Genomic DNA, 11,485 nt, shown 5'->3' with positions numbered 1-11,485 from the left:
GGCCAGGAGGCAGGGGTCTTCCGAGCACCGCCCCCCACCCTCCCCATGTAGCCCACCTCTTCAGGCCTCCCCACCCAACCCCTCTTCCATCCCCTGCCCCAGGCAACGAGCAGAGCTGAAGATCCTTCCAGAGCCCTGGGCCCAGTCCTCACTGCACACGGGTAGAGTGGAGGCCCGGTGAGATCACAAGGAGCCCAGAGGCTGCGGGGCTGGGGCCTTGCTCTCCTTTCCCCCCTAGTTCTGGAACTCCCGGGACACGCGATGTTGCTCTCACTCACCAGCCCAGCGCTGGCCCTGGGGCACACATGCCTCCCTTCCTGGAGGAGTGGGCCCGGCCCCGGCGCCCTGAGGCCTCTCCCCAGACGGGGCATTTCCAACCCTCCTGGGGACTGCCTGGGTCCTCCCACAGGCAAAGTAGCTAAAGCATCAGGAGCACACCTCTAGGGGACTTGCCTCGTGGTCCAGTGGTTAAAGATCTGCCTTCTAATGCAGGGGACGTGGGTTCCATCCCTGGTGGGGGAACTAATATCCCACTTTGTTTTGTTTTTGTTGTTAAGTCGCTCAGTCATGTCTGACTCTGCAAGCACATGGACTGTAGCCCGCTAGGCTCCTCTGTCCATGGGATTTCCCAGGGAAGAATACAGGAGTGGGTTGCCATTTCCCTCTCCAGGGGATCTTTCCAACCCAGGGCTCGAACCAAGTCAACTGCACTGGCAGGCGGGTTCTTTTATCACTGAGCCACCACGTGCCGCTGGGCAGCTAAGGCATTGCCTGCAATTGCTGAGCCTGCGTGCTCTGGAGCCCACGTGCCACAACTAGAGAACTTGTCCGCTGCCCGCAGACCTGCAGAGATCCCATGGGCAGCAACTAAGACCGCACTCAGCCAAATAAATTATTTTTAACACACACACACACACACACACACACACACACACACACGGGCAGCAACTAAGACCGCACTCAGCCAAATAAATTATTTTTAACACACACACACACACACACACACACACACACACAGGCAGCAACTAAGACCGCACTCAGCCAAATAAATGATTATTAATACACACACACACACTTCCGAGTCAGACAGTCCTGGGTCCAAATACTGGCCCATCCCTTAACATGATTTAATCTCAGTTTCTTCATCTGTGAAGTGGAGATAGGAACAGTAACTATCATAGGGGTCGTTGTGGGCATTAACAATGGGATGTATAAAAAGGACTCAGCACGGTTCCAGGGACACAGTAGGTGCTCAATAAATGTAAACACTTTCAGGGCAGCAGAAGTAACGGTAATGGTGATGACGATGATAGGAAAGGAGGTCTCTGAGCTCCAGGATGTTTGGGGAGTCTCCTCCTGCTGCTCCATCCCCCACGCCCCTCTGGGGAGAAGGGCAGGTCCCGGCTCATTACTGGCGGGGGCTGGGGTGGAGGTGTCAGATTAGAATCCCTCCTGGGTCTGTTCGCAGCTTCTCTGTTTCATTAACACTTCCCTGGTGGTCTTCAGCTCATCCTGCTGGGGGAGGTGCTCTGGAAAGTTCCAAGGGCCTCCTCCCCAGCCCAGAGCTCGCCGCTCCACACTGCTAGGTCTGTGCTCAGACCCGCGTGGACAGGGTTTTATGTGGGAGAGTGGTGGCTGCTGGCCCAGAGGCTGTCTCTGTCCCCCCCGCCAGGGTCCTGGGGGCCTGGTCAGGGGGTCTAGCGCCTGAAGCTGCCCCTTGCTCCCCAGCCAGCCTCTCCTCCCCAGAGCGTCCCACCCAGCGCAGCCACTTTTCCTTCCTTTTGGATCTCCGTGACTGTGTGAACATGGCATGGTCCTGGGTTCTCATCCTGACCCACCACTTCCTAGCTCGATGACCAAAGGCAAGTCGCTGTCCTCCAGGACATCTATCCAGTTCTGTAAAATGGGGACACGACGCCCACAGCCTGGAAGCCGACGGCCCGCTGAATCGGTCAGCTCTCACAATGGGCGGCCATTGTGATTTTACAGGGAGTGACACCTGCTCTCAGAACAATCATTCTACACCCCAGGACTTGGTTTAGCCAGCTGGGGGGTCAGGGAGCAGAGGCCAGAGTCCCAAGGACCTGTCAGTTTCAAGGAAGCAGGAGAGGGCGTGAGCTTTGCCCCGATGAATTGTTCCAGCTCTGCCCTCAGACTGGGAGATGAGTGGGGCTGGTCAATGAACTGGGACCAGGAAATTTATTCCTCGGGCTCTGGGAAGGCTGCTTCTAAACAAGGTTCCTCTCCACTACACTCCAAGAAGGCTTCTTATGGAAATGCCTGTCCTTCGCCCCCCCACTGCCCTCTCAGTCACAATGGTCCATTTCTGAGGACGCTCTTCACCAGCTGCGGTGGCCCCGGGGGAGGAGGGGCTCGGTTGGAGTGGGGGCTGGGCCCGAGCCCCTCTCTGCTTCCCCTCCCCCTGCAATCAGGCAGTCTAGTTGAACTTGACCCCTTCTGCTTTCTCCTGCCACCTCTCACCCTCCTGGTCCCACTCTGATGCCCTGCTTTTTGCTGAGGTTTGTGGATGTCAGAAGGGAGAGACTATGGAAAGTGGTACCTTTTGTGGTTTGTCTGTCAACTCAAAAACATGTCAGTGGGCTCAACAGTTTGCTTCAGAAAGAAGAAAATGAGAAGTCAGCAAACAAGGGAGGCAGTAATGGGGGGGGGGGGCTTGCCTCCTTCTTGCTAGCAGCCTTAAGGCCCTTCCCCAGTCTCTCGGCCCCCAGAGTCCTCTGAAGACCCTAAGCACCCCCCACCCCCTAGGAAGGCCCACCCCATCCTTGAGTCTTTGGGGCAGGAATTATTAATAGCTCCCTAGGTCCCCCCACACAGGGCCAGGTACTTACAGGGAGACGGGGCTAGTTTATAACCCATGAATGAACAAGCAAATGGGTCCTGAGGTCGGAGACTAATTGCCTCCTGCTTTTCAGTGGGGTGGGTTGTGGGAGGCAAATCTCTCAGCATGTTTCCAGCTGGCCCTGACCCTCCACTTTTCAGAGGAGGCAAGATGCAAATAATCCTCCAGCCACAGCTGCTCTCGATTCTCTGAAACAAAGGAGCTCATGGAAGGCTGAGGGGACGCTCTGCAGAAGCCCTCAGCCCTTCGTTTCCCTGAGATCCATCGGCACCCAGTCCCAGCATGGAAGCCCTTGATGGGGGTACTAGCCGTGGGGCCAGCACTGCCAGGGGCTGGTCTTGCTTAAATCGGAGCCCTAAGACCAATACACACACACCCCCTCTCACCATGGTGGGTATGGGACCTGGAAGCTGGCAGCAGGGTGATGATGTTGATGGGAATGATAATGATGATGACGGTGGTGATAGTACTAATGTTTATTATGTACGTGCCGTGTGCTAGCAGTTTTATGTGTCTCGTCTCCTTGGATCCTTTCGATGCTTTTGGGGCGGCCACTGTCACTACCTTTGTTTTATAGATAGCAAACGGGCACGGAGGGGTTGAAGAACTTGCCCAAGGTCATGGTGGGGCAGTCAGAAGGATGTGGGAAGGAAGGAGGAGGAGAGGGCAGGGAGCCAGGGTGGGCAGGAGAGGACCTGCAGCCCAAGCATCCCCTCGGAGGCTGCCGCCGGGGAGGCCAAGCTGCAGGGGCATGTGGCCACCCTCCCCACCCCCAACACCAAGCCCCTCCGCCCATGCAGCGCCCCAGCCTGTCTCCCCACTCCGCCTCACCCCGACTATCCCAACAAGCTCACAGTGGGGCACCCCTGTGCAGGGGCACCTCCACCCGCTCCCCACTCAGCTGTGGGCGTCAGGCTGGGGGTGGGCTGCAGTGGGTGGCTTGTCTCCTAGAGATGCCCAGACTTGGGCTTAAATCCTTCCCCTGCTCCGGCATCCAAAGCCTCAGACCTGGACTGAGTTTCTGAGCCTCTCCGCTTAGTTTTCTCCCTGTGAAATGGTGCCCATGGGACTTCCCTGGTGGTCCAGTGGCTAGGGCCTCGCCTTCCAAGGCAGGGGGCGTGGGTTCGATTCCTGACAGGGGGGGCTAAGATCCACATGACTCGTGGCCACAAAAACCAACATAGAACAGAAGCAATATTGTAACAAATTCAACAATGATTTTAAAAATGGTCCACATCAGAAAAGTGAAATGGTGCCCAAACTGGCTTTGAATATTCATTGGAAGGACTGATGTTGAAGCTGAAACTCCAATACTTTGGCTACCTGATGTGAAGAGCTGACTCATTGGAAAAGATCCTGATGCTGGGAAAGATTGAAGGCAGGAGGAGAAGGGGACGACAGAGGATGAGATGTTTGGATGGCATCACTGACTCAATGGACATGAGTTTGAGCAAGCTCCAGGAGTTGGTGATGGACAGGGAGGCCTGGTGTGCTGCAGTCCATGGGGTCGCAAAGAGTTGGACATGACTGAGCGACTGACCTGAACTGAGACTGCTTTCTCCTGGGGGTGTGCTGGGGCTTGGAAGCAGATGCCCGAGGCATGAGCTAGGTCTTCAGGGGGGGCTCTTCCGCCTCCTCTCCTCCTCCGCTCTGCCTCTGTGTCCCCATGCTCTCCATCCTGTCTGCTGTCACCGGGGATCCCTGCCGCTGTTCCCTCTCTGGGGCTGCATCTCCACACACAGGACATCCCTCTCTTTGCCTCTCCTCTGGCTCCACCCCATGGGGCTGATCAATGGCAGCCGCCGGTTATCGATTGGGGTGGGCATCCAAGTGCAGCTGCCGGAGGCCAGTATTGATGGACAGGATCAGTGCCCAGGCTGATGGGGAGGCAGTTGGGGAGCTCCGGGCTCTGCAAGGCCCGGGGCTCTGGCCTCTCCTGCCGGGAGCTGGGAGTGGGAGTCTGTCCAGATGCACGGCCTTGCTGCTCGGATGGGAGTAGAGGGCACGGCAGAGGTCCTCTGGGGACAGACTGCCGAGGCTTAGCTTGTGCTGTCATTGGACAAGTATTTATTGAGCATCTAGTGTGGGTCAGCCGGGGATACAGCAGTGTGGGAGTCAGCAAAAATCAGTAAGTAAAATTATATAGTGTGTTACACAAGAAGTGGAGCAGGAAGAAGGGGGTGAGCGTGTAGTCTGGGGGAGGCGCCACTTTGAATAGTGTGGTCAGAGACTGGCCCCTTTGAAAAGAAGACCTGTACTCAAAGAGCCAGAGAAAGGGAAGGAGTGAGCCCTCTGAGCGTTCTGTGCTGTGGAAACAGCGAGAAGGGCCAGATGCCTTCTGGCAGGGGCAGAACGTGGTATTCTGATTACAGAAGAGCTTTTCATGGGCTGACTGATAACCCAGAGGGCAGGCTAGGCCCAGTGGAAGGCCCAGGGAGTCAGATAGCAGCTCAGTCTTAACAGGATTCCAAAGAGTGAATGGGGGGGGGGGGGGGGAGGTACTTTGTAGGTAGTGAGCTCCCTGTCACTGGAGGAATGCAAGCACTCAGATGACCACTCAGGCAGGATATTGCCAGGGGCTTCAGGCACATGAGATTAAGATTGGGTTGATGGCTTCTGATCCCTTTTGTTATTCAGTAGGGAAGGAGGGAACTCAAACTTTAGCCAGTCAGATAGGTTAGACAGGATTTCAGCTGACAAATGTCCTCTCTTTTGTGCCTGGGGATGCCTTGTAATTTGGGGTTGAGTTGTGGAGCAGATTGCCTGAGTTCCTGTCACCCTGGAGGCTGAACCCAAGCTCTGACCCAGATGGCCCAAGTATCTGGAAGAGAAGACAGGTGACGATGTGGCACCTTCATGGCCTGCGAGGTGCTGCTTGCCAGCAGAACAGGGGAAAGAAACACAGGCTTCAGGGCCTGGCAGACCTCGGTTCAGGTGCTGCCTCGGGCACTTGCCGCCTGGGCGGCTGTGAGCAATTTCTTCAGCTTCTCTGATCCTCACTCTCCTCATCTGAGCAAGGGGCCATTGTGTCTCTTGCAGGGTTTTCTGCAGAATGATGAGAACAGGTGCTTGGAGCCAGGCAGCTGCTCCATAACTGCCCCTCATCACCCTCCAAAGCCAATGACCTTGAGTGGGCTGTACAACCCCCACCCTCTGTTGCCGCTTCCTGCTCTTCTTGGCCATGAGCAGCCCCTCTGATCTGGGTGGACCTCAGCAACCCCCGCCCTTCCTTCTGAGGTTGGGAGTCCAGAGTCCCGGGTCCAGAATGCAGCCTGGCCCCGGCAGACACCTGAGTTGGCTCAGGGGCCCTCTCAGCCCAGCAGGGTGGGGCTGGGTGGCAACCTGATCTCCTATCTGTTGGTCCTCTGTCTTGGCCTGTCCCGGAGGCTGCTGGCCCTGGAGCCTCCCCGCCACTGGTTGCCCAGTCCCTCCCTGCCCTGTAAGCTGTGTCTATCCCCACCTCCTAGCGCGCTGCATCCAGAGAGCTCCCACATCACCCCCAGCTCAGCATCCCTCATAGGGGCAAAAACTCAAATCTCATTAAAGGTCATGGATTTTCCTCCAAATTTGCAGCGAGTATATTCTGAGGCTTCTTAAGAGAATGAGGGCTGGGGAGCTGTCTTCTGGAGCCCCTAGCCCAGTGGCCCTTCAGTGCAGCAAGATTCTAGATATGCCCCTGGTTTCTGGGGAGTCAGTATTCTCCTGTCTGGCTGACCCCACCTTCCGGGTTTGGGCAGAGGAGTGGGTGTGTTTCTGTTTGTGTGTGTCTGTCTTTGCATGTCAGTGTGTGACTATGTGTCTATGTGTGTGTCCCTGGGTGTTGATGGTGTGTCTGTGTATCTGAGTCCATTTGTCACTGTATCTGTGTGCACATCTGTGTGTGTGTGTGTGTGTGTGTGTGTGTGTGCACGCTTGCATGACTGCAGTATGGGGGATGGGGCTTGGCAGGAAGTTGAACTCTGGATGTTCTGCTACTTGACTTGGGGTGTGTGTATGTGCGTGCTAAGTCACTTCAGTCGTGTCTGACTCTGTGTGACCCCATGAACTGTAGCCCGCCAGGCTCCTCTGTCCATGGGATTCTCCCGGCAAGAAGACTGGAGTGGGTTTGCCATCCCCTTCTCCAGGGGATCTTCCTGATCCAGGGATTGAACCCACATCTCTTCCATCTCCTGCATTGGTAGGCAGGTTCTTTGCCACCAGTGCCACCTGGGAAGCCCTTCTTGGGATAAACCAATGGATCCGTTCCCAGGGGCCATGGACTGGGAGGGCTCTGGAGGGGGCATAGACACCCCTGTCCACTCCCGTCTATCCCTGTTGTCCCATTGTCATCTTGGAAATGGGACACCTTGCTGGTTTTGTTGTTCCCCAACAAAAAATTGGGTTTTGGGGGAACTGGTGGAAAAGATTTGCAGCCTGATGTTGAGAGTGTGGGTGTGAATTCCTCCCTCCCCTCCGGTCTGAACTAAGAGCCCAAGGTGAGTATGTTTAGAGTGGAATGGACATGCATTCACCTGAGCAAACTCTGGGGGACAGTGAGGGACAGAGGGGCCTGGTGAACTGCAGTCCACGGGGCTGTAAAGGGCCGGACATGACTTAGCGGCTGAACAACAACCACATGTGCACCTGGTGAGTCTGGAGAGAAGGTTGGTCAGTGAGGACGCCAGAGAGAGGGTGGGCACAGAGAGCGTTCCTGTTCAGTAGAGCCACTTTCCTAGCAGAATCAAGGACTGCCTTAATGCGGATAAAGGTCACATGGGCCCTTTGGCTTTCATGGTGTGGAGTGGCTTATGGCCTGGCTGCAGAGGGCTTCTCTGGTGGTTCAGACATTAAAGAATCTGCCCACAATGTGGGAGACCTGGGTTCGATCCCTGGGTTGGGAAGATCCCCTAGAGGAGGAAAAGGCAACCTACTCTAGTATTCTTGCCTAGAGAATCCCATGGACAAAGAAGCCTGGTGGGCTACAGTCCATGGGGTTGCAACAAGTAGGACATGACCGAGCGACTAACACACAAAATCACCACCTGCCAGGGACAGAGGTCAGCCAGGATGCTGGCCTGGCCTTCTAAGCCCTGGGACACGGCTGAGACGCCCCAGCACGCAGCCCCAGTGGGGTCCCCCACACGTTCGGGGGAGGGACGGTCCCTGGATGCGTGCCCTCTGTGAAGCACAAGGATGTGCATGCGTGTTCTCACTGCGGCCTCTGCCGGGGGAGCTGGGAGCAGCTCTCTGGGTTCTGGGGACAGGCCAGATTTATGGTGCTGGGAGAAATATTTAGGCCTGAGACAGTTTGGTTGTGTTAATTATGGAAATCTAAAGATAATCTATATTTAATGCTGAATTTTGTCAAATTTGCTAAAGAATTAGGGGAGCATGTGCAAACAGTGACACTTCAATGAAGAACAAGGTGCAATTAAACTCTGAAATTTACAGTGGAATAATTGGAGAGCATGACAAATATAGTTATCAGCAGCAACTAATTAGGGGTCTGCTCGAGGTTTCTGGGCTTGATTAATCTCGCCTAGATGCTAATACGTTATGCTGGGCAGCTGATTCCATTTGTAGCCTCCTACTTTCCACTCTGTCTCCAGGGCATTTGTGGGGCGGGAATGTAGCCCATCCGGTCATCCCGGGTAAAACCTGGCCTGAAGGGGACCACGGGGGCATCAGAGATGCCCTGCTGAGACTGCCCTCCCCTGCCGAGGATGGCGTGAACAGCTTGCGCTGCTCAGGCATTCTGGGGTCTCACTGGGGTTGGTAAGTTCTTCTCGGTGTCTTACTTGAGCTTGTTGAGGTTAGGGAGAGACGTATTGGAGGCAGAGTTTTAGGGTCTGACTCAGTCTCAGTGGGTCAGATCTGTGCCCTCCAAGCTGACATAACTCAGTCTGCCTCCTACCTCCACTTCCCGCTCTATATCTTGTGGGAAGGGGTGCTGAACCCCCTTTCCCCCCCAATTTAGATTCCACGCACATCATTCCTTGGCCAAGCACCCCCCTCCTCTTTCCCTCCCTGGTCTTTGCTAATCTTTCTTGTAGCTGATTGCGGCCAAGCCTTAGATGGATTGATTCAAGTTTAGGCCTGAGCTGGCGCTATTACTGGGCTGGTGTGTGGCCAGCACCCTGGGCGTCCCTGCAGGTTCAGCTGTGAACCAGAACCGTCTGCTTCCTCTCCGCCTCTCACCCTGCCTCTGTCTCCTGCCCAGGTGGTCCCCTCTAACCTGCTGTCCTTGTCCCCGTTCAGGGGCATCACCCTTCCCTCAGAATTTCTGTCTGCCATGTCCCCCCGACCCCGGGGTGGTCCCTCAGGGCTGGTGGGGCGTGGACCCCATCCTGGGTACCCCCTCTGCTTCTCCTGCCTTTACTTCACGTCACCTGGCACAGGCCGGGGACTCTGGTTGGCATCCTCAGATGAGGTTGGTGAGTCTAAACTGGGAAGTTGGGTGAACTGTGATGTTCTCTGTGAACATCTTTGATGCATTAAGAACTCGAAGCATGAGTGTGTGTGCGCATGTGTCCTGGGAGGCTGGGACCCTGATGGGCCTGGTGGAGAGATGGCAGGGGTGGGGGGACGGGGCCTTCAGGATGCCTCCCCTTGGTGTCTGGGCCAGAGTGGTTCTCCTCCCCCGGGGAGAGAGGTTTGCTTCCTTGACATCTCAGTTTCTCTTCCTGCTTGTGGTCTGAGGAGCTTTGAGGTCAGACCCACCTGGGCTTGTATCCTGGCCCTGGGGTTCCTGGGCTGTTCCTAACCACCTCAGGCCTTGGTGTCCTTCTTTGGAATAGAGATAATTGTTTCAGGGCACTTACCCCCATGGTCACCAGGACCTGGGGTAAAGGGTGAGGACTGAGCTGACCCTCAGGAAAGGGGCTCCCTCCTGGCCCCCTTCTGATCCCCTGCCCCTTCACCTTTCGGGGGACTTACACACCTCCCCAGGCAATGTTGGGGCCCTGTCTGAGGAGGCCAATGTGGGAACTCCAGCGCCTGGAGTTTCACTGTCCCCAGCGCCTGTCTTCGGGCTGGGAACCCACACAGCTTGAGGTCTGTGTGCAGTGGTTAAAAAAGGGCTTGTAAGGCCTCCTAACAAGAATTGATCCCTTCAAGTTGTGGTGCTGGAGAAGACTCTTGAGAGTCCTTTGGATTGCAAAGAGACCAAACCAGTCAATCCTAAAGGAAATCAACCCTGAATAGTCATTGGAAGGACTGAGGCTGAAGCTCCAATACTTTGGCTACCTGATGCAAAGAGCTAACTCATTGGAAAAGACCTTGATGCTGGGCAAGACTGAAGGCGAAAGAAGAATGCAGCCGAGGATGAGATGGTCAGATAGTACCACTGACTCAATGGGCATCAATCTGAGCAAACTCCAAGAGATGGTAAAGGACAGGGGAGCCTGGGGTGCCGCAGTTCATGAGGTTGCAAAGAATTGCATCCAACTTAGCGACTGAACAACAGCAACAAAAGATCTCCAGTCAGGCCATGAGCTGTTGCTTTTGTTAGTGGAGGGAGGTGGCTCCCATAAAAATTGTTTATTTATGGTTGCACTGGGCTTTCTCTAGTTGGGATAAGCAGCGGCTCATTGCGGTGGCTTCTTTTGTCGTGGAGCACGGGCTTAGCTGCTCCACGGCATGTGGAATCTTCCTGGACCAGGATCAAGCCCATGTCCCTTGCACTGGCAGGTGGATTCTTAACCACGGGATCACCAGGGAAGTCCTCTGATAGCCTTTTTGCCTCTACTCCCTCTCCAAAGGGTAATCCTGAAGTGCAAATCAGATCTTTCCTGCCCCAGCTCAGAAAACTTCAATGGCTCCTGTTGCCTCCAAGATAAAGTGCAGATTTCTTAGCCTCAAGGTCAAAGCTATCCACAGTCTGCCCCAATCTGGCTCCTACATCCTCCCGGGTTCCTTGAAGTTCCTTCACTCTGCCCTCAATCCCTACTCAAACCCTCTTCCCACCAAACCCCTGCTGCACCTGACACTTTGAAGGCTTTTATTGGGGGTAGTTTCCACTGTCGGAAATGTCTTCCCTCCTGCTCTCATCCCCACGTCCACCTTCTAGGAGAGCAGCTCAAGTCTCACTGCCCCTCTCCCCACAAAGCCTGCCCAGATGCTCCCTGAGAACCTGTCAGCCCCTCCGCCACCCCATCTGAATTCCTCCTGGTTGCAGTTGTCGCTTGGTGGTTCAGACAGTAGAGAATCTGTCTGTAATGCAGGAGACCTGGATGTGATCCCTAGGTCGGGAAGATCCCCTGGAGAAGGGAATGGCTACCCCCTCCAGTATTCTTGCCTGAGAATTCCACGGTCAGAGGAGCCTGGCAGCCGGTAGTCCATGGAGTGTCAAAGAGTCTGGACACGACCGAGTGTCTAACACTTTCACTTTCTTGTGCCTGTGTCGCACTTCTCTACCAGGGCACAGTAGATGCTCTGTGGTTGTTGTTCAGTTGCTCAGTTGCGTCCGGCTCTTTGCGACCCCATGGACTGCAGCACGCCAGGCTTCCCTGTCCTTCACCATCTCCCAGAGCTTGCTCAAACTCCTGTCATCGAGTTGGTGATGCCATCCAACCACCTCATTCCCTTCTCCTCCTCCCCTCAATCTTTCCTAGCAGCAGAATCTCTTCCAATGAGTCAGCTCTTTGC

Source organism: Muntiacus reevesi, chromosome 18, assembly GCF_963930625.1.
Source record: "Muntiacus reevesi chromosome 18, mMunRee1.1, whole genome shotgun sequence".
Taxonomy (NCBI): Eukaryota; Metazoa; Chordata; class Mammalia; order Artiodactyla; family Cervidae; genus Muntiacus; species Muntiacus reevesi.
Note: the sequence above shows the minus strand (reverse complement) of the source record.